Genomic DNA, 26,970 nt, shown 5'->3' on the forward strand with positions numbered 1-26,970 from the left:
GAATTTGACAAAATACGGTATCCCTTCTAGATGAAAACTCTCAACAAAGTAGAAATAGAGGGAACATCCTTCAACATTGTAAAGGCCATATATGAAAGGCCCACAGCTAATATCATCCTCAATGGGAAAAACAGAATTTTTCTTTTATCATCAGGAACAAGGCAGTGATGTACACGCTCACCATTACTATTTAACATAATGCTGGAAATCTTAGCTTCAGCAATCAGACAAGAAAAATAAATAATATGCAAATTGGCAAAGAAGTAACACTTGCACTATTTGCAGATGACATGATACTCTATGTAGAAAACCCCCAAAATGAAAAAGAATAAAGGAAAAGGAGAGAAAATGAGTGAAAATATTAGTGAGGGTGACAAAACATTAGAGACACCTAACTCTGGGAAATGAACAAGGGTTATTGGAAGGGGAGGTGGGCTGGGGGTTGGGGTGACTGGCTGATGGGCACTGAGGGGGGCACTTGGTGGGATGAGCACTGGGTGTTATGCTATATGGCAAATTAAACTCCAATAAAAAAAGAAAAAAGAAAACTCCAAAGACTCCTCCAAAAAATTGCTAGATTTACTACATGAATTCAGCAAAGTGCCAGGTTATAAAATCCATGTATGGAATTCTATTGCATTTCTGTATACGGATAATGAAGCAGCAGAAAAATAAATCAAGGAACTGATTCCATTCACAATTGCACCCAAAACAGTAAGATACCTAGGAGAACTACAGAACACTTATGAAAGAAATTGAAGAAGACACAAAGAAATGGAAAAGCATTCTATTGTCATAAATTGGAAGAATAAACATTTTTAAATATTTTATTTATTTATTTGAGAGACAGAGAAAGAGAAAGAGAGAGAGAGAGAGAGAGAGAGAGAGAGAACGAGTGGGCGGGGGAGGGACTGAGAAAGAGGGACAAGCGAACTCCGTGCTCAGCACAGAGCCTGATGAGGGGATGAATTCCAGGACTCTGTCATCATGATCTGAACTGAAGGCAGATGTTTAACCCACTGAGCCACCCAGGCACCCCAAGAACAAACATTCTTAAAGTGTCTATACTACCCAAACCAATCTACACATTTAATGCAATTCCTATCAAAATATCAGCATTTTTTTCACAGAGTTAGAACAAACAATCCTAAAATTTGAATGGAACCACAAAAGACCCCAAATAACCAAAAAAAAAAAAAAAATCTTGAAAAAGTAAAGAAAAGCTGGAGGCATCACAATTCTGGACTTCAAAATATCTTACAGTATCATACTGTAGTGATCAAGACAGTATGGTCCTGGCACAAAACCAGACACATAGGTCAATGAAACCGAATAGAAAACCCAGAACTGGACCCACAACTATATGGTCAACTAATCTTCAATGAATTAGGAAAGAACATCCAGTGAAAAAAATACAGGCAGGTATGCGAGGCAGGAAACCATCAAAATCCTAAAGGAGAACACAGGCAGCAACTTCTTTGACATTGGCCATAGCAACTTCTTATTAGACACTTTTCTGGAGGCAAGGGAAACAAAAACAAAAACTGAACTCTAAGGGCTTCATCAAGATAAAAAGCTTCTGCACAGTGATATCTCATTTTTTAATTTGCCTTTCCCTAATAATATATGCTATTGAACATATTTTTTATATGCTATTCGCCATCTGTATGTTTTATTTGGTGAGATTTCTATTCAGATTTTTTTAAATTTTTTTTTAATTTTTATTTATTTATGATAGTCACAGAGAGAGAGAGAGAGAGAGAGAGAGAGGCAGAGACACAGGCAGAGGGAGAAGCAGGCTCCATGCACCGGGAGCCCGACGTGGGATTCGATCCCGGGTCTCCAGGATCGCGCCCTGGGCCAAAGGCAGGCGCTAAACCGCTGCGCCACCCAGGGATCCCTCTATTCAGATTTTTTAAATAATAAATTTATTTTTTATTGGTGTTCAATTTGCCAACATACAGAATAACACCCAGTGCTCATCCCGTCAAGTGCCCCCCTCAGTGCCCATCACCCATTCACCCCCACCCCCCACCCTCCTCCCCTTCCACCACCCCTAGTTCGTTTCCTAGAGTTAGGAGTCCTCACTTCTGTCTCCCTTTCTAATTTTTTATTGATTGGGTATATTTTTGTGTTCTATTTTTGTTGAGTCTCAAAATTCTTTATTTTGGATATGATTTCTTTATCAGGTATATGTTTTGCAAATATTTCTCCCAGTCTGTGGTTTGTCTTGTCTTTCTCTTGAAACAGTTTTTCATGTAGCAAAACTTTTTAATTTCCGTCTTTCATAGATTGTCTATCAGCATTGTATCTAAAAAGTCACTACTAAACCCAAAGTCATCTGGATATTCTCCTATATTATCTAAGATAATTTTTATAGCTTTAAGTTTTAAATTTAGTTCTATGATACACTTTTAGTTACTTTTTTGAAAGAAGCATCTAACTATATGTTTCATATTTTAACCTACTGATAATTTATTACATTTACATGGTTATACCCATTTGTTTTTGCTCATAGATTTCTAGGGGCTCCAACACCACTGTTGAAAAGATATACTTTCTCTCCTTTTAATTGCCTTTGTCCATTGTCAAATATTAGTTGACTATGTTTATATAGATCTCTTTCTAAGATTGCTATTCTTTTCCATTGATCTTTTTGTATGTTTTGTTACTAATGAAACACTGCCCTGATTAATACAGCTTAATATTAAGTCTTGAAGTAAGGTAGTAGTAGTCTTCTGACTTTTTTCATCTTCTTCTTTAAGATTGTGTTGATTATTCTGGGTCTTTTGGCTTTCCATATAGATGTTAGAATTAATTTATTAATATCCTCGAAGTAACTTGCTGGCATTTTTACTAGTATTATATTGGATATGTGAACCAAGTTGGGAAGAAATGACCACTTGACAACATTGAGACTTCCTATCATGAACGTGGAATATCTCTACATTTATTTAGATCTTTTGGATTCTCTCGTCAGAGTTTTATAATTTAAATCATAGAGATGTTATCCATATTTTGCCACATTTTTAAAAAGTGTTTTGGGAGTTTTTAGTGTTAATGTAAATGGTTTTGTGTTCTTAATATCAAAATCCACTATTTTGGGCAGCCTGGGTGGCTCAGTGATTTAGCGTCGCCTTCAGCCCAAGGCCTGATCCTGGAGACCCTGGGATTGAGTCCCACGTCAGGCTCCCTGCATGGAGCCTGTTTCTCCCTCTGCCTGTGTCTCTGCCTCTCTCTGTGTGTGTCTCTCACGAATAAATAAAATACTTTTTTTAAAAAAATCCACTGTTTCTTGCTGATGTATATAGGGAATGATTTGAATTCAGTATATTAAACTCTTACTCTGCAATCTTATTATAATTACTTACTACTTTTAGGATTTCTTTGTTGTTGGTTTTTAAAAATTTTTCTCCTTTATTTTTGAAGGATAATTTTACTGGGAACAGAAATCTAGGTTGTTTTAATTTTTATTTTTGTCAGCAACTTCAAACATTTCACTTTCCTCTCTTTTGGCTTGTAAGCTTTCTGAATACAAATTGACATAATTCTTATTTTTGTTCCTCTATAGGTAAATTCTCCTCTCCCCTGATGACTTCTTTTAAGTTTTTTTTCTTTATATTCGATTTTTTTGCAGTTTGAATATGTATGCTTAAATATAAATTATTTAGTATTTATCTTACTTGGTGTTCTTTGAACGTTGCGAACCTGTGGTTTATTGTCAATCATTAATTATGGAAAAATTGCAGCAATCATTACTTCAAACACTTTATCTGTTTTTTTCTCCCCTTTTCTCCTTCTGATCTTATATATGTGCATCTTACACTTTTTGTGATTATCCTCACAGTTATTTGATACTCTGTTCCACTTTTTCTATTCTTTTTTTTTTTTTCTTTTCTCTTTGCTTTTCAGTTTGGGATGTTTCTACTGAGCTATATTCAAGTCCATTGATTCTTGACTGATGTGCCTATTAAATATATTCTTCATTTCTGTTACCGTGTTTTTGATTTCTAATGTTTACTTTTGACTCTTTCCTACAGTTTTCATCTTTCTGATTATGTTAACCATCTGTTCTTGAATGTTTTCCACTTTCAATTAGATCCAATAGTTTATAAATCATCCTTATTTTAAATTTCCAGTCTGATAGTTCCAGAGTCTTCCTCACTTATATTCATGTCTAGTTCTTACTTTGTCTCTTCAGGTAGTGGTTTTTTTTTTTTTTTTTTTTTGTTTTTTTTTTTTTGGTTTTGGGTTTTTTGTTGTTCTTCTAGTATACATTATACTTTTTCTCTGAAGCCAGACATAACATATATGGTGAAAAGAATTGATGGCAGAGACTCCTGGGTGGTTCAGCAGTTGAGCATCTGCCTTTGGCCCAGGGTGTGATCCTAGAGTCCAGAGATTGAGTCCCACACTGGTCTCTCTGCATGAAGCCTGCTTCTCTCTCTGCCTCTGTCTCTGCCTTTCTCTGTTTCTCTCATGAATAAATAAATAAAATCTTAAGAAAAAAAAAAGAATTGATGACAATAAGCTTTTAGTGTGAGGCTTTATGTTTATTTGACTAAGAGTTAGGTTCTATTTACTATTTGTTGTAGCTATAGAGTCAGAGGCTAAAATTTCTTCCAGTGTCCTTTTTTCTTTCTTTCTTTCTTTCTTTCTTTCTTTCTTTCTTTCTTTCTTTCTTTCTTTCTTTTCTTTCTTTCTTTCTTTTCTTTCTCTCCTTTTTGTTTTGGCCTTCCTGAGAGATTCCTTCTTAAATAAAGTCTGGGCATATAAATTCTTTCAGCTATAACTCCTTGTTATTACACAGGACCCCTGTGGATACACTGAAGAGGGAAAGCATTCCATAATTCTAAAATTAAGGTCTCATTCTTTTAGTCAGTTTTTGTATCTGACTAAGTACAGGTACAAAGTACTGTGACCTCACAAATGTTTGTCTGAATTTTCTTTTTTTCATCCTTTAGGTGAAATAGAAACGCTTGCCAGAGCTGAAATTGAGTGTTTCTCTTTTCCCATATCAAGCACTAGAGGGCTGGAGTTAGGTATTTCCTTTCCCATAGGTTGGCTATGCCTAGTAAAGTAGGTTCCCTTTTTTACAAGGATCCCTTTTACAAAGGATCAGACCTTAGTAACAGAGGACAGAGCCCTTTTAGTCTTTTTCAAAGTGGTTGATTTCTCCTCTTCCTGTCAGGGATATGAGATGAGGAGATCTGTCTTAAGTCTTCTCATTGAGAACCTCGCAGAGTCCCTAGAAGTATTATTCAAGAAGAGTGTGGATTCCCCTTAGGATGAGTCTCCAGGAATTTTATCTATTAGGCTACTCCCCCCAGTCTCCAAAAATTAGTCAGTATCCTTTAAGTATCCCTACCAGTGGCTGGCTCCAGTGGCATTTTTTGTTCCCGGTAAATTGTTATTCTTTTCATTCGCCAGTCTTTCCAGTTTTCAGGAGGAAGTTTGCTTCACTGTTATATTGAAGACAAAAGTATTGACTCTGAAGCTCCATACCTGTCATTTCACTGTATTAGGATATTGGCATGTTTATGATTGCCCCTAGCTATTGCTGCCTGTGGTTGGCATGTATTTCCACTTATATATTTGTGAATGCTATTTATTTTAGCAAATAAAAAACTACTTACACTTTTCAAGCTATGTAAAATGTCAGTGGTGCATATTAAATAGTGCTACAAAAATAATAAACAAACAAACAAATAAATAAATAAATAAATCTACAGGTTTTTAAAATATTTTTAAATAATGCTTCAGCATCTATTAAAATTTGGCCTGCTGCACAGTTGCTTACCCCATCTCCAACCACACATATCCCTTGACTCAGGTAACCCTGAAATTTGTTTAGAAAGTTATTAGAATTTAGGAGAAAGGAGGATATCTTTTGTGTTTGTATTCCTTCATTCCTCTGACAAGTGTTTATTGAGGATATATTAGGGATCAGGCATTATTCTAAGTACCAAGAATAGAGCCCAATCCCCACCACCACCCTCAAGAAGTTTTCTCATATTTTTTATTTTCTCTATGGTCTGCTTCTTGTTTTCTTGTTTATCTGAAAATTCTTATAGCTCTGATTGTTTATGATCTGTCTGCCTTTATCTTGCTTCATCATTCCTTTCACTGGAATTATCTAGCATTATGCTGTTGTTTACTTGAGTCTAGCAAAACATTGGAAAAAGTAATTGCTATAAAATTTTTGATATCATTTCCTCAGACTGTCTACTCCTTTATCCACTTATTTTCATGTAAGGTGTAACACTTAAAAAATGTATTTTTCCATTATTCCACCCAGTCATTTCTATAATTCTTTATGTTGATTAAGTATTACACAACAAGTTTAGACACAATTCAGTTGAGCCATGAGGATTTGGTGTTATACTTCTTAAAGACTCTAACATGTAATTTTGTACTTTCAATGTTTGATTGCTTTTATTACACTTTTCAGTGTTACCTATTATTATTACTTATTTGTGCATTTTGAAAATGCGTTTATCTGTCATTTTTAACTCAGGTCTTCTTTTAGATCAGTATATGTACAGAATTCTAAATTTTATCATCACCACTTTGATGTGAGCCTTGCAATTTAATTTTCTAACATTTATTTATTCATAATAAATTATGATATTATTCCTCATTTAAATTTGTGCCTAGAAAAAGAATAGGTAGTTTAAAAACTAAATTCCAGTGACTGTAATCCACTCACATGCACAACACCACACACATTACATTTCTATTATTATTTTGAATATTGTGTGTATATTATTACTTTCTTATCAAATAATATGAATCTCATGATTGGACATTTTTTCTTAGGTATCATGTGCCTAACGGGTTAAAAACAAAACCATGAGACTAGTAAATGAAGTGATCTTTTGTTATTCCTTAAATCCTATTGTAAGTATATTTTTTGTATTATTTAATATTTCTTTATCATTACTTATTTTTTAAATCTAGTTTATCAAATATATTTAAAAATATATTTTTTAAATCTAGTTTATCAAAACTATCTCATAGTTTATCAAACATATGTGATATGTTATGAAGAAAATGCCACTGAAGAGATATCCACATCCTAATCTCCTGAACCTATGTGCTATATAACAAGGGAGAATTAAGTTTGCAAATGGAATTAAGACTTCTAGTTAGCTGATCTTGAGATGAAGAGATCATCCATGATTGTCCATGTTAGCCAGGGTTACAACTGAAAAAATTAAGACAGGAAAAGGAGAACTGGTGAGATGGAAATATAGGAAACCCCTAAGGAAGACTATGCTGATAGAGTAAGGCACAAAACACCAAAAGATGTGGGCAGCCTAGAGAAGCTGGTCCAGAAAACAGATTCTCATCCTAGAACCTCCAGAAAGGAACATATACTTGCTGATACCTTGAATTTAGCCTAGTAGATCCATCTGAAATCTGACTTCCTGAACTACAAGATAATAAATTTGTGCTATTTTTAAGCCATTAATGTGTTTGTAATTTTTTTCAACAGCAATAGGAAACTAGTGAAAATGGATATAATTTACAGTGTGGCAGTTTCATTTCTTATTTTGTGTACTTTCATTTATATATGTCAATACTTCACATATCAAAGCAGAATTACTAATAACTACTTTAAACTTTTGGTGGATTTAACATTTTCAAGAAGAAATATTACTTTCTTACTGATTTTTTCTTTACTTATTTGATGTTAATCATATTAATATTGCTAGTATTGCTATACTGCTCACTTTTGTTGATTTTAGCAAATATATGTACCTTATTAATAATTATATGCCATTTTTTCCCTAATCTTTATGTAGCATTGTCTTTTAGCATTAAACATTACATAGCTTGTAATAGTATGAATATTTAGCTCTCAGATTTTTGTTATGGTAAATATATATATATTTTTTAATTACTGTTATTTCTTGTCAGTTCATTTTAGATATTCTCTTTAGCAGGCTTTTTTATTTTGTATAAATGTGTCCCTTGCTATGTTGATTTTTGCATAATTCATTGGAAGTTTCAAAGTGAAAATTAAATATTAATTTACCATAGCAGACATTGATTAGTACTTAAATTTGATATTTTGAAAATACAATATCAAATATCATATTTGATAATATGATAACAAAAAAGCAGGAAAGACTCTGCATGTATATTTTCTTTCTATTATCTCCATTTGGTAGTAGCACTTAAAACATGTACTGAATCTTCAGAACTAGAGTGTGAGCAACCTGAGAATAGAAATGCAGAAGGGCTGTCAGTCATCTATTTTACAAGTGTTCTACTTTGACATAATAAATCAGACCTTTTTTCTGGGTTCAATTAAGCATAGAGTAATTTGCTTATTTAAAAGGTGTGTCCATTGTTCTTCTCACTTCCATATTATTCAACATTTCTTCAGAATAGGAGGACTTTTTCTTCTTGTTCATTTCATTTGTTTTAAGTGTCATATAAGCTAGCCTGCATTTTGCTAAAATTACATGAATATATCCATTAAGATAAACTTGAGATCAGTGTACTGGAAAATTTATAATAATTTGACAGAATTTTATGTCTGCGGAATCTAATAATCCATTTTAAAATGGGATTTGGGCTTATATGTCATTGTTATTTTTTATTTTATTTTTCTAGAAATTCCATATATAATTATATATATATATATATATATATATATATGTAATGAGTTTGGAAAACAGAAAACAAAAACATGTCACTTTATCACAAATATTTTGAGTAGCCCTGTTCTAGATTTCTTTAGTGAAGAATGCTTATCTGGGTCTCATACATATTTACCCAATACATTTCTAACCCTTTTTCATCTTTTATATGGTTCCACCCTGTATATATTTTCATATGAGCATCATGACACTAAGCTAAGAAAATATTCATGCTTGCTTCTTTGCAGAAAATACTAATGGGAGTTACTTTCGGCCTGAATTTTTATGAAAAGCTAGAAAAATAAATAAGCATGGTTTTTACATCATTCTGTGTTTTTCTGGAAGCTATTTCCTGTGTGAATGTGGATATTAGGGCAATAGTGGGAGATGTCAGAAAGCATATATGATGTTCATACAGTACAGAGGTGAGAGTACTAGCTAAGAGAAAAAAAATCATAATGAGCAATAGCGACAGTACAAAGTTGGCCTTTGGGACACATCCATCCACCTTCATTTACTTTGTATTCTCTTCCCAGCCACAGTAGCCATCCTTGAGACACATCTATCTGAATCATACTCTCTGACATGTGGAAATTCTCACTTTTTGAACCCTGATTCATTGTTTGATTATTTTTATAAGGCTACATTTTTGGCCCTGGAGCTCTTTGATTTTTTTGCTCTATATAGTCTACTTGGAATATATGTCTGAACACAATATGAAACTCTGCCACAGTAATCCAGACTGTCAGCTCTCAGCTTCCTTGGATTACCATTTTTGGTTCATGACCTGAAGCGGCATATACCCAAGACTTAGCTGTCATCCTGGAGATGCTGTGTTCTAAAACAATGATTCTCTACCCACTCTTTAACATTCTGAGAATACATTCAATGGTTAAAGCTATGTTTGCCTGATGAAACTGAAAACAACACACTAATAAAATGCTATTTCATTTATTAGTACTTCAATAGCTTCAAAATGTAGATTATTACTTACACCAGTAAGGCATCCATAAGATTTTTTTTTTACAGTTTTATTTTAATCCCTCAGTGCTCATAATGACAAGTGCTCTCCTTAATCCCCATAACCTTTCAACCGCATCAAATGTTTCACCCATACACCCACCTACCTTCTCTCTGGTTATCATCAGTTTGTTCCCTATAGTTGAGTCTTTTTCTTGGCTTGTCCTCTTTTTTTTTTTTTTTTGCCCCTTTGCTTGTTTGTTTTGTTTCTTAAATCCCACATATTAGTGGGATTATATGGTATTTGTCTTTCTCTGACTTATTTTGTTTAGCTCAATCCATGTCATTGAAGATGACAAGATTTCCTTCTTTTTATGGCTTAATATTCTATTGTATATATTTTGTATATATATATAATCAATATCTATCATCTATCTATCATCTATCTATACAATCAATCTATCTATATATCTATATCTATATATCTATATCTATATCTATATCTATATATATACCTCTTCTGGCCAGGTGTCCCTGATATTTAATATTTCTTCTTCCAATACATGAGGATGGAATATATTTCTACTTCTTTGTGTCTTCAATTTCTTTTGTCAGTATCTATAGTTTTCAGAATACAGTCTTCCACCTCTTTGGTTAGGTTTATTCCTAGGCATCTTATTGCTTTGGTTGCATTACAAATGGATGGTTTTCTTAATTTCTCTTTCTGCTGCTTCACTATTGGTATATAGAAATGCAACTTATTTTTGTAGATTGATTTTTGTATCCTCTGACTTTATTAAATTTGTTTACCTGGGATTCCTGGGTGGCTCAGGAGTTTAGCACCTGCCTTCAGCCCAGGGCATGATCCTGGGGTCCTAGGATCAAGTCCTACATTGGGCTCCCTGCATGGAGCCTGCTTCTCCGTCTGTCTGTGTCTCTGCTGCTCTGTGTCTCTCATGAATAAATAAATAAAATTTTTAAAAAAAGAATTTGTTTACCTGTTTTTTTGGTGGAGTCTTTAGGGTTTTATATATATAGTATTATGTCATCTGCAAATACTGAATGTTTTAATTCTTCCTTACCAATTTGGGTGCCTTTTATTCCTTTTTCTTGTCAGATTGTTGTGACTAGGACTTTCGGTACTATGTTGAGTAAACATGGTGAGATTGGACATCCTTGGGGTATATAGGGTGATTTGATAGTTATCTAGTTGTGTTCATAAGATGACATGACTTACAGTCCTACTCCACCACTATCTTCTCTCTCCATGGATTACAGGCATCTATGAGCTTTAGATTTATCACCATATTTAGATCATTCTTACAATTAAAATTTTTTAAAGTTCCTAAAGGAGTTATTCATTATCATTTCTTTCTTAAAACTTTTCATACTAAAAAAAAAACTTTTCATACTAGTAAATACTTTAAATTGTATCTTTCCTGTTTGTTTATTTTTATATCTTCTCTAGCCCCAATAATAGATTCTAGATCTTATTTTGTAAAGAAGTTTCAAGATAAATTTTGCAAACCTTTTGTTTATACAAGCTCAGGTAAAATCTTAAAGGTAACTGCTATTAATCTATTAATGGCCATGTAAAATGGCTATAAAAAAACAAGCTATAGACTTCTAAAATTGATATTAACATACATTTTTATGAAATGATAACGTTAGGCATTTTATTAGAGATTTTTTTTAACAAAAATCACTGTTTTTGGAAATCTTGACAACTAATGCAATTTTCCAAAAGAAGAACCTATGCAGCTTTTAACTGATGACAGAGAGAATTAATAACACAGAAATGCTATGGAAACATGATTTCATAGTGTAAAAAATCTAGAAACATGCCATAGACAACTATTTATACCAGTTGCTACATATGATCCATAGAAACTGATTTTCCCTCTCAATGCATATGCATTTTACAACCCTTATTGGATGATGAAATATACTTTAAAACTTCTGGTTATGAGGAAAATAAATAATTTTAAAAATTATAGCTCTTCTTTTTAAAAAATATATTATTTATTTATTCAGGATAGACAGGGTCGGGGGGCAGAGACACAGGCAGAGGGAGAAGCAGGCTCCATACAGGGAGCCTGATGTGGGACTCGATCTCGGGTCTCCAGGATCACACCCTGGATGGAAGATGGCACTAAACCTCTGGGCCACCGGGGCTGCCCTATAACTCTTCTTACACTCATTTTGACTGCTGATTTTATATACATCAAAAATATTCCATTTCTGGATAGTTAAACATATTTTGAGCTGAACATAAGTAAATGATACTTATAATAAGTAAATGAAAACACAATCATATTAAAGGATATACTATCTGTGAGTATATTAATCACATGTTAATGGAGTATCAAGTCTATGCTGAAAACTGGGTTACAAAAGTGTACTTCTAAAGATAAAAAAGACGTGTGTAATATTAATGTATGCTATTAGACACAAATTCACAGAATCTAGTGGAGACATAAAAAATGCCATGTAATTTTAAAAATACATGTTAAGTGTAAATGTGTAGATCACTTTATCATCCCCTAGCATTTCTATGGATCAAGACTGAAGGACTCAGTAGGTCTAGCTAGAGTCTCCTACGGGATTCTAGCTCAGAGTCTCCTATGGGATTACCAACAGTGGATAGAGCTAAAACATTTCAGGGTTGGCCATCACCTCTTTCTTCATGTAGACTCAGGAATTGCTATGTGCTATTTTCTACTTGGGCTAGTTTAGGCTTCTTCACCACATGGTGGCTTCAGGGCAATACACTTACATGCCAGTTCAAGGTTCCAAATGAAAGTGTTCCAGTGAACAGCGTGGTATTTAACCACATTTTCTAATCTAACTTTGTATATGTGTATGTATCTTGTGTGTATAAACATACATATGTGTCAGTGTAAGCATACACATACAAACAAACAGAGATAAAGAGAGAACATTGAGCATTTATATGTATAACCTAATTTATTCAGTTTGGGGAAAATATTTGGAGGAAATAAAACCTACTCAAATCTTAGAGAATTGTCATTCTCATTTTTTAAAATTATTTTAAAAATTTTTAGATAATTATAAATTTACATGCTGTTTTAAAAAAAAATAGAGATACTATGTACTCATTAACCGTTACCTCCAGTTATCCCCAGTCAAGTAGTGTAACTACTTTAAAAAACTGTGGTACATTATCACAATCATAATATTGGCATCAATACAGGCAAAATATTATACAGTATTTCTATAATGCAAGAATCCTATACCTCTTATGGTCATACCAAGATCTTTCCTGTCTTCACCTCCTTGTTAACCCCTGGCAACCATTAATCTGTTCTTCATTTCTGTAATTGGCATTTCAAAAACGATAGGGTAAATGGAATCATATGTTTTGTATTTAGGAATGGCCTTTTTAAACAGCATGATTCCCTGGAGATTCATCTAGGTTGTTACATGTATCAGTAAGTTCTTTATTGTAATTGTTGAGTAGTATTCCTTGAAATAGATGTACAACAGTTTGTTTAACCATTTACTCATTAAAACTCATCTGAATTGTTTGCAGTTTGGGACTATTATGAATAGAGCTGCTATAAGCATTCAACAAAGGTTTTGTGTGAAAATAAGTCTTAATCTGTTTGGGCTAGATGCCCAGAACTACATTTCCTGTACATGTTTTCTTAGATTTACATCTAACATTTTATCTTTTTTTAAGTGAAGGGAAATTATATTGCAATTAAAATTTAATTGTTCAAATATTTTTTTTGGTAGTATATAGGAATACATGTGAATTTTGCATGGTATCTTGCAACTTCTCACCCTATTAAGCTTACTTATTTTATTATTTATTTGTATAAGACTTATTTCCTCACTTTAGAGAGAGATAGAGAGAGAGCATGAGCAGAGGTAGTGGCAAAGGAAGAGGGAGAGAAGCAACTCCCCCCTGAGCATAGAGCCCTACTTGGGTCTCCATCTCAGGGCCCAGAGATAATAACCTGAGCCACCCAAGCATCCCTAAATTCACTGACTTTAGAAGTTGTTCTTGTAGATTCTTTAGTCTTTTCTATGTAGGTAGATATTTCATCAGTAAGCAGAGTCAGATCCTTCCTTCCTGAGATCTACAAATTTTACTTTCTATCTTGCCTTATTGTACTAGCAGGACTCCTACACTACGTTAAATAAGAATAGTGAGATTGAATAACTTGCCTTGTTTCTGATCTTAGCAAGCATACTTTCTGCCTTTTATCATTAAATATTATATGAGCTAAAGGTTTTTTGAAGATGTTTGTAATCAATATTTTTCCTGAGAGTTTTTATCATGAATTGGTATTAAGTCTTGTCTGTTGCTTTTAAGGATATATTGATATAAAAATGTGAATTTTCTTCTTTAGCCTGTTAATATGGTGGATTACATTGATTAACTTTGGGCTATAGAACCTGCTCTGCATCTTTGATATAAAGCTTTGGTGTAAAGCTTTGGTATAAAGCTTTCTTGCTCATAATGAATAATCTTATGTATGTATTGCTTTTACAGAAAAGCATTACTTTGGGTTATTGGAGTTATACTCCAAGTATAGGTGCAGTTGCTTTGCATTCAAAACAGCTGCTATGTTCAGCTAGAAATCATTGGATTTTATATTTGGTAAAGTATGACCCAAGGAAAAAAACCTCAAATTTAATAGGTTCATACACTTATAAAATCTTGAAAATCTGAGTTGATTTGCTTCAACAAATACTATTTTTGGTTAATTCATCTAAATTCAAAATAGTTTTCAAACTTGCCAAGATGGCATCCTTATGCTCTTACACCATTATCAGCATTAGACATTTTTTCCATTTCTGCTATTATATGATATTTCCTTAAGATCATTGAGGATCTTAGAATAAAGCTATTTTAAAAAGAGCTCCAGTTTTTCTCATTTATCAATTATACTTCATTTTAAAGAGCATTTGTGATCAGACTCAAATTTGCTATTGCCTTTAAAAACTCTATTCACATTTTGCATTTAAAAACTCTATCCACAAACCCATAATTTCAGTGCAGTCATATCAAGGACAAAAATTTAATAGTATGATATGGTAAGATCATTTTTGGAAATTTAAAGTAAATTACAATGGTTAATTTACATATAACTGTTATTTATTCACCAGATATTGATTAATAATTTCTACTTCATTAGTTCTTGCCATAGACTTTACTAATGATCTATTTTTAATGTATAGATTCAATTTTTAAAATAACCAATAAAATTATTGTAGTTATTAAATAAATTATAGTAACTCTCACACATTTACACAGGTTGTCTTCTATGTTGGAAACTAAGCAATAGGCTAATGTATTTACACAGTCCAATGAATAGAAAATAGATAAAAATGACCATTTGTAAAAAAGTTACTATTTATGCTTTATGATAATCATATACCATCACATATAAAATAATGTTATGATGACTTCAATAAAATTATGCAGTTTTTTTGATTTGATAATTATTAAAGTCACCTTAGGTTAATCCTTTTTCCACACTTCTATATTCCAAAATGTCAATGAGATTATACACATTTATTGTTTTGAGTTTCACAGCTTTGATTCCAAAAACAATATGAAACTGTTTATAATGGAAAGAAATACAGTAGGATTAAGACATTGAGATTTCATACATTCTTCATTTGCCAAAAGAAGGCTACAATTCACCAGCACATGAGATACCCAACAAAACAAACCAAGGGCCAAAAGTACATGGAACAACATATTAGACATTATATTCCAGAGGGATTTTTCAGCTACTGAATCTGAGCTTTGCTCCTACCCAAAGCTATAGAAGTCCTGTGAGGATTCAGTGCTAAAAACATGCAATCACATACTCTTTCCAAATACACAGATATTTTGAGGACTGAGAAACAAAGCAGCTTCTATCAAGATGAAACTATATGTTCAATAAATATATTAACATATTTCTCTGTGATTTCTCTTTATCATTTTTAATATGGTACTGTGAATTAATGATATTAAGGACTCCACTATGCTGTCCTATTTAAAACATATGCAGCCTAAATTGTTTATCATTTAGAGTTTAGCATTTTCAACATAAGTTTGAAATGTAATTCTGAATTTCTCAATTGCCATGTTAAAAGAGAATGATAAAAGTGATGTGTAAAGGACATTATGTAACATTGACCATTTTATTTCAGTAACTATAAAGTATCTTCCTGTGTTTTTTTTTCCTTTTTTTTTTTTGTTTTTTGTTTTGCGTTGTTTTGTTTTGTTTTTGGTATGCCAACTGTAGTTCATGGAAATTTCCTCAAAGAAATTGAATGATATATAATGATATTTATCAGAGTGATGATGTTTGTTTTTCTCTTTTACATTTCCAGCATTTTCTTTAAAACTCACCAATTTAATAGAGTGTGTTAATCCACTAATTAAATGACCTTCTTTCTTTTTAGAGTGATTCTGAAACTGTTTACAGTTTCATCGTGATGGTGAAGGTTTCAATTTCTGAAACATTTTCCTTTTCCTTATGAAATTCATTTGATTTTCCACAGATAAATTTAAATATATATATAATTAGATTAATTTAGGTATATATTGTTTCTAATGGCTTGTGGACTGGAAAACAAATATTACTTAAATTTAATTTATAAATAAGTAATTTGTGCATTGTCTATTAGTGTTATAGTTTACAAGAGCAATGGCGATGTTATTGTAAAATTTCCCACTTAATCCTCCTCTCTTTATAACAATAGTCTTGTATCATTTTATGTTCTTGTCTTCGGAGCCTGGTTTTTAATAAGTGTTCCTTTTGTGTATATGTTAAATGGAAATGAATTCAGTCTGACATGCTCAGGTGATACTTGTTGAAGGCTTGGGGAAGAGATTAAGAGTTCCTGTAAATTAGAGCAATATTCAATAATTATTTACTTTGCACAGGAACCATGCTCAGTATTACAGTATAATGATGACTCAAACTCTATAATCTATTAAGACTGACAAAATATTATTCAGGTAATTCAGTAAATAAAGTAAGGTTGGAGGTGATGTTAAACTATCAACAGAGCATAGCATTCTACCAGTAAATAACGTTTGAAATTTGAAGCATATGAAATGTGTAGATAAACTGTGATTCAGGCAAAGGGCATAAAATGTCCAAAGTCCTTGTTGTTGGAAAGAAAAGGTACATTTGAATTGTTGAAGGCCCTCCAGAGGTGAAGGTGATGGTGAAGGAGGTTTGAAATGAAGATAAGTATGAAGTCAGGGATTTTTTTTTTCCTATAGAACATTGGTTTCTAAACTTAGAGAAAAGAATAGGTATTTTAAAAAGATGGTTAATGTTAAGACAGTTTTATTTGAAAATAAATAATCGTTATTGATCCATAAGGACTAGAGTGGATGTTGAGAGCCTTCTTAAAGTTACTGGAGTAATCTAGGCATTGGTGATGTTGTACAGGAGGAGGCAAATTGGCAGTAGAGATGGAGAAACCACATGTGTAGATTATGGATTGGATTTTGTATAAGTATTAAGTGGTGAGAAAGAGGAAAGTGATAGGATGGTAGTTATTTTTTTGGTTTGTTCACTTGCATAAATGATGTTGCATTAAATTGGAAGTCTTTCAATTTGATAAGGTGGGAGGAAATGGCAAATCACAATTTTGTTATCAATGTATTGATTTTAAGGCACATTTGAAATAACAAGAAGAGGTGTTCTAAATAAAATTTTATTGTATGAATCTGGAGAATAGAGCAGAAATCTGACCAGCAGATATGAGATACAGGATTTCTGAAAATAATAATATTCAACAATGTGTTTGTGAATAATATTCCTTAGGAATATTATTGAAGTTTGTAAATGGACACAAACAATAGAGTTTGATGAAATTCAGAATTCATGGGAGAGAAAAGGAGAATAAGCCTGAGAAAGAGACAAAGGACATCTAGAGAAAACGGAAGAAAACGGGGAGTGAGGTTCACAGAAATCAATGAAAGAAAGTGTTTTTGAGAAAAAAGTTGACAATCATTGATAGAAGCTGATGGAGGGTAATATAAAATAGGAAAGCATAAATTCCATTGAATTTAGGCACATGGAGGCCATTGGTGACATTATGAAACCATGTATTTGGAGGTTGAATGCAAGTTATTTTTTTCTTTTTTCTTGTAACTTGCATGTAATTCCACAAAAATTTGTGTGGACTCTATTTTCAAAATTCTTCTGAAATCTGACTATACCTCATTTCTCCAATGTTCAGAGAGAAGCTGATGAACCAGAATGGCTCCGTGAGTTACAAGCCAAAGTTATCTACAGTGGCCATGTTATATGAGCGAAGAATAGCAGGTCAATGTGGCTAGAATAGAGGGAATGAAGTGGGAGGAGAAGGAAGTAGTGCCAGGGAGGGAACAAGAACCAGTATATGAATAGCCTTGTACATTGTAAATTTGCTTTTTACTTTGGTTGAAATGGGAAGTCATTTCAGTATCTTGAAGAGAGTAGCAATGTAATTTGATTTAAACTTTTAAAGGATTACTCATACTACTGTGTTGGGGACAGATTCTAAGAGAAGACTGGGAAGAAAGAGTTGTCCAGGCAAGAGATGATAGGGCTTGAACCAAGGTAATGCTGTGGCTGAGGAAGAGGGAAGCAAATTAGGCCTAATCAAAATGTCATATGGCCAATAACATCAAAAGAATAGGGGAAAGGAACATCTTGATAGAGAGGGATATCTAACATATCAAAATAATATAATCTATCCAGGCCTTAATATCACCCCATATTAATAATATGCCAATATTTTCCTGGATTTCTGATACCTGTTTGATAATAGAATGCTTAAACATCATTATTGTCATTTAAATGATATTAATGTTTTTTACATTATTTTCCTTTTATTTCAACTTTTGTTAACTATATTACTAAATATTTTTTCTCTTCTACATTTCTAGGAAGAGATTTCATTTTACAAAAATATTTTGACTTTCACACTCATTGGTGTTTAAGTTTAGTTCATATTTCTACATCCTGACTCCAGAGCCAAAATTTAATTTTAAAAATCCCATAAATAGTCTTGTGTTTACATTGAATAGCAAAATATCACTGGATAAAATGATGTAAATTCATAAGCTTCAACTTACTAATAAAAACTCTAGTTTTATCCAGTCACATTAAGTTTTCCTTTCTTGAATGGCAGACAACTGGAGTAGGATTAGGCTCCTCTTTTGTGCCAATATGCCCATCCTAAGCAGAAAGGAGAGAGGAGGGAACTTGTTAGCTCTCCAAATAAGCTTCTTTTAAAAATCATGAGAAATAGAAAAAAAAATATTCTTGAACGCATGATGTAGATTAATCTGTCAAGTTAGTGTAGGAGTTTATACTTGAAAATTTACATATTTTTAACTCATAGGAATAAAGGATAAATATTATGAAATCTGAAAAGCAAGACATAACTGGTACTACTATATAAAAGGAGTCTGTGAACCAGAAGTGGAACAGAAATAACAATGAGCTGGGTTTAAGCTATGAGCTTTCTGTTTTCCATTTCAGAACAACCAATGTGGGTTGGGAGTGTGTTTCTTGAGGTATTAAAATTTAATTTAAAAAGAACCAAAAGGCTTGACTTCATGCCTGATAAAATAGCCATCATCAAAAGACAAGAGAGCAAATCTTGGCATGTATGTAGAGAAAAGGGAACACTGCTGATGGGATTGTAAATTAGTGTGACCATTATGGAAAACAGTATGGAGGTGTCTAAATAAATTAAAAATAGAACTACCACATGATCCAGCAATCCTAATTCTGAGACTATATCCAAAGGTAACAGAAGTACTAACTCAAAAACATATCTGAAACTCCCTGTTCATAGCAATGGTAACAATCTAAGTGTCCATTGATGAATGAAAGGATAAAGAAGTTGTGATATATACATATATATTTTTCAGCCATAAAAATTAGGAAATTCTACCTTTTATGATAACATGGATGGCACTTGAAGTTATTATGCTAAGTGAAATCAATTAGAGAAAAACAAATACTTTATGACCTTGTGTATAGCATTAACAAAAAACAGATTCATAGAAAGAGATCAGACTTGTGATTATAAGGGTTGTGGGAGATGTGGGGATTGAAGGAAGGTGATCAAAAGTACAAACTTCCAGTTATAAGATATATAAGCACTAGGGATGTAATGTACAACACGATGACTCTAGCTAACACTGCTGTATGATATGCAGGAAAATTAAGAGAGTAAATCTTAAGAATTCTCATCATAAGGATAAATGGGTGACGGGCACTGAGGGGGGCACTTGATGGGATGAGCACTGGGTGTTATTCTGTATGTCGGTAAATTGAACATCAATAAAAAATAAATTTATTATTTAAAAAATTTCCCCTTATTTTGTCTTCCTTTCTTTTTACTATATCTGTGTGAGAAGATGGGTAATAGACCTATTATAATTACTTCACAACCTACATAAATCAAACCATCATGCTATATGCGGTAAACTTACACAGTGATTATGTCAATTACTACTCAATAGAACTCAAAAACTCAATAAAAATAATATATAAATAGTAAGCTTGTTAATACACATTATTATATGATAACAAGCAGACTTAGTTGAGAGAGATATCTGGAAGAGCTCCTGAAAGTTTAGGGAGGCAGGAAAGAATATGTCTATCTGTGCATATGCCAAATGGTATATGCCTTTATCTAAAGGTTGGGAAAAGGGAGGCGGAAGATAGTAATATAATAGAGCTTTCAGGGACAAGTCACAAACCCACTGAGTTTATCATGAGACCTGATACATCCTCAATACCACTCCTGGGAAATAATACTGAAGGGAGATTTAAAACCTGGTGCTTTAGAGTGGGCTCAGAAACAAAAATCACTAGACAGCAAGGACTGAACCTAGAGAGGAAGAGAAAGCAGAAAACAAATGAAACTAACAATATCTCACTTGTCAAAGAAAGTAATTTCCATCAGAATAAACTTGCAAACAGAAATATCAAAGTTTATGAAGAAATCCAGTGCTAAAAAAATAACCAGTATAATAAGTAATCAGATAGTAATTTCAGATCTTTCTAACCAAGAATTTGAAACACATATATTAAGGATGTTCAAAGATAGAAAGAAGGTACAATTTTTATTTAAAAAGCAGTGTGCATGTATAAAAAATCAAAAGGGAGGAGTTTATAAAGTCTTGTCAATAGCAAATAAACACTGAAATAGCTAAGAGTTTCTAATGAAAGAGATCTGGGAGCATGAAGTTCGGTCATTCTGAATTACTGCCTTCCCTATTTTAAACCAGATAATTTCTCTAGTTTATGATTGTCTACACCTCAATATTTCCTTTGGGCATTCAATTTCCCTGACCTATGTGCAAGGTCATGTGAGTAAGATACATAGCAGAATGGACAACTTTAAAAGTCAATTTCAGAGCCTACTCTTTTCCTTTTTCCCCAAGTTTTTCATGTTTCCAGTTTTTATTTAAATCCTATTAAACATATAATGTAGTATTAATTTCAGGAGGAGAACTCAGTGATTCATCACTAATATGTGACACCCAGTGGTCCTCACAGCAAGTGCCCTCCTTAATACCCATGACCCATTTAGCCCATCTCCTCATCCACCTCTCCTTTATCAACCTTCAGTTTTTTCCCTATAGTTAAGAGTCCCTCATATGGTTTGCCTTCCTCTCTTTTTTTTTTAAATTTTCCGCTATGTTCATCATTTTGTTTCTTAAGTTCCACATGAGTGAAATCATATGGTATTTGTCTTTCTCTGTTTTTGCTTAGCATAGTACACACTGACTCCATCCATGTCATTGCATATGGCAAGATTTCATTCTTTTTGATGGCTGAGCAATCATTATATATATTGATTCAGTCAATTCATTAGTCAATGGACACCTGGGCTCTTTCCATAAGCTATAGTTGATAATACTGCTATAAACATTGGGGTACGTTGTCACTTTAAATCATCATTTTTGGATAAATATCTATTAGTGCAGTTGCTGGGGTGTAGGGTAGTTCTGTTTTTAACTTTTTGAGGAAGTTATCTAGAGTGGCTGCACCCATTTGCATTCTTGTCAACAGCATAAGAAAGGGTTCTCCTTTCTCTACATCTTTTGTTCCCTGTATTGTTAATTTTAGCCATTCTGACAGATGTGACATGATATCTCATTGTATTTCCTTGATGATAGATGATGTTGAACATATTTTCATATGTCTGTTAGCCATCTGTATATCTTTTTTGGAAATATGTCTGTTTATGTCTTCTGCCCATTTCTTAACTGGGTTATTTGCTGGGTGTTGAGTTTGATAAGTTCTTTATTAAGTTTTGGATAGTAACCCTTTAACAGATACGTCATTTCCAAATATCTTCTCCTGTCCCAAAGGTTGCCTTTCATTATTTTATTGATTGTTCCCTTAACTGTGCAGAACCTAGTCTTTTAATCACCATAATATACTACACAGTATCTTGTACTTGACTTTATCATATGGTATACATCAAGAGATGTGAGATATATTTGTTTTCCTGAATACTATATCCCAATATCTGAGATTAACAACATTCACTAAATATTTGTGAACTATATTGCAAAATGCTTAAAAACATGAGTTCTGGTGACAGACTGCTTGGATTAGAAACTCAGTTCTATCACTTACCTTTTAGTGGTTGTGCAAGTTTAGGTAAATCTACGCTAAGCCTGAGATTTCTCATTTGAAATGGAGTTAATAACAGTACCTGCATCAGCCAATTGTTACAATGGTTAAATGGGAAGGTATTTGTCATGAAATACTCAATAAATCTACTGATTTTTAGTGATTTTATTTATAATACCTATATGTTTATCTGTTTAATGGTAACTATAGAAACTTACACAATAATTTCTCATATGAAGCGGCATAATGATATAGTGTATTTTTGACATTAGCTATAGAATGACTTCAATTTTTGTTGATTCTTGTATGGTACTAGGAAAGAAGTTGCTTTTTATAATTAAATGATAAATCAAAGTAATTTAAGCAAAAATGGATAATGAGTTTATATTTCTTTATGACCAATCGGTGAGAGACTAATGATTCATTATATACTCATCAGAAAATTTTATATTTGTAAATCAACTGTACTTTCTAAAATTGCTAATCATGAAATAAAATGTCCTATCCTGAGAATAAATGTCATGACATTTTGAGATGATTATTGGATAGAGAAACCTGGAAACAAACATAAATAAGACTTTTTTTTAAGACTTAGTTTCTATTAATTGATAAAGATTGCCTCTATTATGTTATAGCAGACATCATCCTCAATGGTGAATTTTTTTTAAATCCTTTGATTTTTTTTTACCAGTATTCCTTTTAAATAAAGAAAACAAACTAAAATAAAATTTAAAAGGATTATAAAGCAAAAACTGTCATGATTTAGAGATGGGATGCTTATCTATGTAGAAAGTTCAAGTAACTATAATAGAGAATATTATTAGATTTTCAACGAGGTTTAACAATATTGATATATGATTAATATAAAACATTCTTGGTTTTCTATACATCAGTACACTTTAGAAATGAAATTAATTTTTTAAAATATTTTATTTATTTATTCATGAGAGACACAGAGAGAGAGAGAGAGAGAGAGAGAGGCAGAGACACAGGCAGAGGGAGAAGCGGGCCCTACACAGGGAGCCTGACGTGGGACTTGATCCCATGACTCCAGGATCATGCCCTGGACCAAAAGCAGGTGCTAAACCACTGAGCCACTTAGGGATCCCAAAATATTAAATTAATTTAAAGGCAAAATTTGCATCAGCAACAAATGATAAGATCCTTGAGGATGTATCTTTTAAAATGATGTGCAAAACTGGTTATGTAAATTTGATAGTTTTTTTAGATTTATTTATTTATTTATTTAAATTTATTTATTTATTCATGAGAGAGAGAGAGAGAGAGAGGCAGAGACACAAACAGAGGGAGAAGCAGGCTCCATGCAGGGAGCCCGATGTGGGACTTGATCCTGGGACTCCAAGATCACACCCTGGGCCAAAGGCAGGCATCAAACTGCTGAGCCACCCAGGGATCCCATTTTTTGAGTTTTATAAAGTATCTTAATAAATAAATGACCAGCAGCATAAAACTGTCCATGGTCTCCAAAATTAGAATTTCAAAGCAATTCCAACTAAAATCTCAAAAGATTTTATTTTCTTAGTTTTAATAAGTTTTACAAGATATTTCTAGAATGCATACGGAAGTGTGAAGGGAGAAGCATACTCAAGGTTCCTGTAAAGATGATGAAGTTAGGAAAAGGGACTTGCCTACCACATGGTTTGCATTATTTCAAATGCAAATTCAATTCAAATAAGATACCATTTCACTTTCTTCAGATTGGTTAAAACAAACAAACAAAAAAAAAAAAGCAAAACCAACCAAACAACCAGCCAAATAGTCCTACAGCTATCAAATGTTGCAATAGGTGGAGCCTCAGTTAATATTATACTATTTGACTCCTCTTAATGTTTTCCTCTCTCTTACTGACACTGTATATTATCAACCAATAATTCTCTCCATAATTCCAGATTCTGTTGTGTAGTGTACTACACAACATGTTCATGTGGATTTCTAATTCTTCTTCAGTTACCCAAACTGGACATCATGGTCCCACCAGCCCATTCTTTTTACCTCTGTAATCTTTGCATCTCAGTTAAAAGCAACTCCATTTTCCCAAAAACTCAGGTCAAAGCTTGACTTCCACTTTTCTGACACACTCCATGTGTGATTTCTTTAAATCCATCTTCTTAACCCTTGAAATACACATATAAACTCTGATTATATCTTACCACCTGCATCACCACCTTTTTGTTGTAAACCACTTTTAAATGTGGGTTACTGCAGCAGCCTCCTAACTGGATCTCCTAATGTCCATTTTGCTGTCCATTAAATTCAATTCTGAGAAAAACAGATTAATCCTTTAAGAAAATAAATCAGATTGGTGAACTATTTGTTAATGATTATTCAACTGCTCTCCATTTTTGCTAAAAATGACTCTCAAACTTACCCAAAGCTTTGTATGATATGAAACCTATTTCCTCTTTGAGCTCATCTCATACTACTCTTTTTCTTTCTCCCTCCTCTCTCCTACCTCCTCTCCTTCTCTCGTTGCTTACACACACACACACACACACACACACACACACACACTCCCCTTGCTGTTTTTGAGGCATGGCATATACATGGAGTTATGGAATATTTGTAATGCTCTTTGAAATAGCCATTTGGCTTCCTCTCTCACCACCTCCAAATCTCTTAAAATATATTGGCATAATGGGGACCATTTTGACCACTCTACTTAACCTCATGGTCCCTTACACACACAACTCTCTCCCAGTCCTCATTACTCTGCTGTATTTATTTTTCCATGTCACATGCCATGTCTTAGCATTCTAAGAAAGAATTCTAGTTTAGTATGCCTATTATTTCACTTCACTTTCTAAACTATAGTTAGTTCGATGATAATTTGTTTTTTTTTAAGTTTTTTATTTTTTATTTTATTTTTATTTTTTTTTAAATTAATTTTTATTGGTGTTCAATTTACCAACATACAGAATAACACCCAGTGCTCATCCCGTCAAGTGTACCCCTTAGTGCCCGTCACCCATTCACCCCCACCCCCCGCCCTCCTCCCCCTCCACCACCCCTAGTTCATTTCCCAGAGTTAGAAGTCTTTATGTTTTGTCTCCCTTTCTGATATTTCCCACACATTTCTTCTCCCTTCCCTTATATTCCCTTTCACTATTATTCATATTCCCCAAATGAATGAGAACATACACTGTTTGTCCTTCTCCGGTTACTGTGGCCAAGTTCAAAAAGGGTGTTGCCTGAGTTCTCCTCTGGGATTTTGATGGAATCTTGTCTCACATTTAGATAATTTGTTTTTATTCAAGTTTAGCATTACAAATTTTAGAGCTTATGCATTCTATAGAAATGGTACGTATAAATATTAATAAATACTAATCAAGAAAAACTAACAGCTATGCTAATGATGAATTACAATGTGTGTTAATAATATACAGTTAGAAATATTCATTTATTGAATTGAATTTCACATATGAAACCAGAGAAATTATGTGATTTATGTAATAATGGGCAGATGATAGAGTCTGACCTTTGATTAGAATCTTTCCTATATTCTAGATAAACATTTTGGTCTGCAAACTTTGGGATAAATAAGCATTATCTAGGTACATTTTATTTATTTATTTTTTATTTATTTATGATAGTCACACACACACACACAGAGAGAGAGAGAGAGAGAGAGAGGCAGAGACATAGGCAGAGGGAGAAGCAGGCTCCATGCACCGGGAGCCTGACGTGGGATTCGATCCTGGGTCTCCAGGATCGCGCCCTGGGCCAAAGGCAGGCGCCAAACCGCTGCACCACCCAGGGATCCCTATCTAGGTACATTTTATAAAGATATATTGAGACTCAATTTTTAAGAGATTCTGATTTTGTGTATCACCTTTTATCTCAGTAACCTGCGCTCTAAACAAATACCCCATATGGCTTTCTCGGCAGCTAGCTAAATTTTACTTTGAAAAACACTAAATTGTTGAATTGCAACAATGCCTAATTTAATGTTCTCCCCTACTTACTCCACATTTGGGATAAATTTTGATGTCTTAGAAATGTATTTACTAATCCTGCTTTCTTGCTGAAGTGTAAAGAATATTGCTAGGAGTAGTTTCATCTAAAATGGAGTAAGCACACTCCATCTTGGTTCACCTACTGATGCAGCAGTTAAACTTTGACATAATAAATTTAACAATTATTCAAGGTGTGGAAAAAATAAACAGTAACAAGCAGACTCGGGGAAAAGACCACACTATGAAAGTAAGAGTGAGTTTACTATTTTATGAAATTTTTTCTGAGTGAAAGAAGTTTACTTGAAAGGTTGCATACTGTGATGCCTGTGTGGCTCAGTCAGTTAAGCTTCTGCCTTAGGCTTAGGTCATGATCCCAGGGGATCATGCCCTACTTTGGGCTCCCAGCTAAGCAGAGAGTCAGCTTATCCCTCAGCCCCTCCCCCTGCTCCTTCTTTCTCTCTCTTGCTCACTCTGTCCCTCTCAAAGACATAAAATCTTAAAAAAAAAAAAAAGTGTTGTGTACTGCACAGTTCCATTTCATTTGTATGGTGTTCCTAAAATGACAGAACTGGGGAGAAAGTAAACAGATCAGTGGTTATCAGAGATTAAGGGTGGGAAAGGATGTTACTTCAGAGGGGTAGCACAAAGTGCTAGTTTTTTGGGACGATGGAACTGTTTTGTATTGTTACTGTGGTTGTGGTTTAACAAAAGTGTGCATGTGTTAGATAATTTATAGGACTGTACACA

Source organism: Nyctereutes procyonoides, unplaced genomic scaffold, assembly GCF_905146905.1.
Source record: "Nyctereutes procyonoides isolate TBG_1078 unplaced genomic scaffold, NYPRO_anot_genome, whole genome shotgun sequence".
Classification (NCBI taxonomy): Eukaryota; Metazoa; Chordata; class Mammalia; order Carnivora; family Canidae; genus Nyctereutes; species Nyctereutes procyonoides.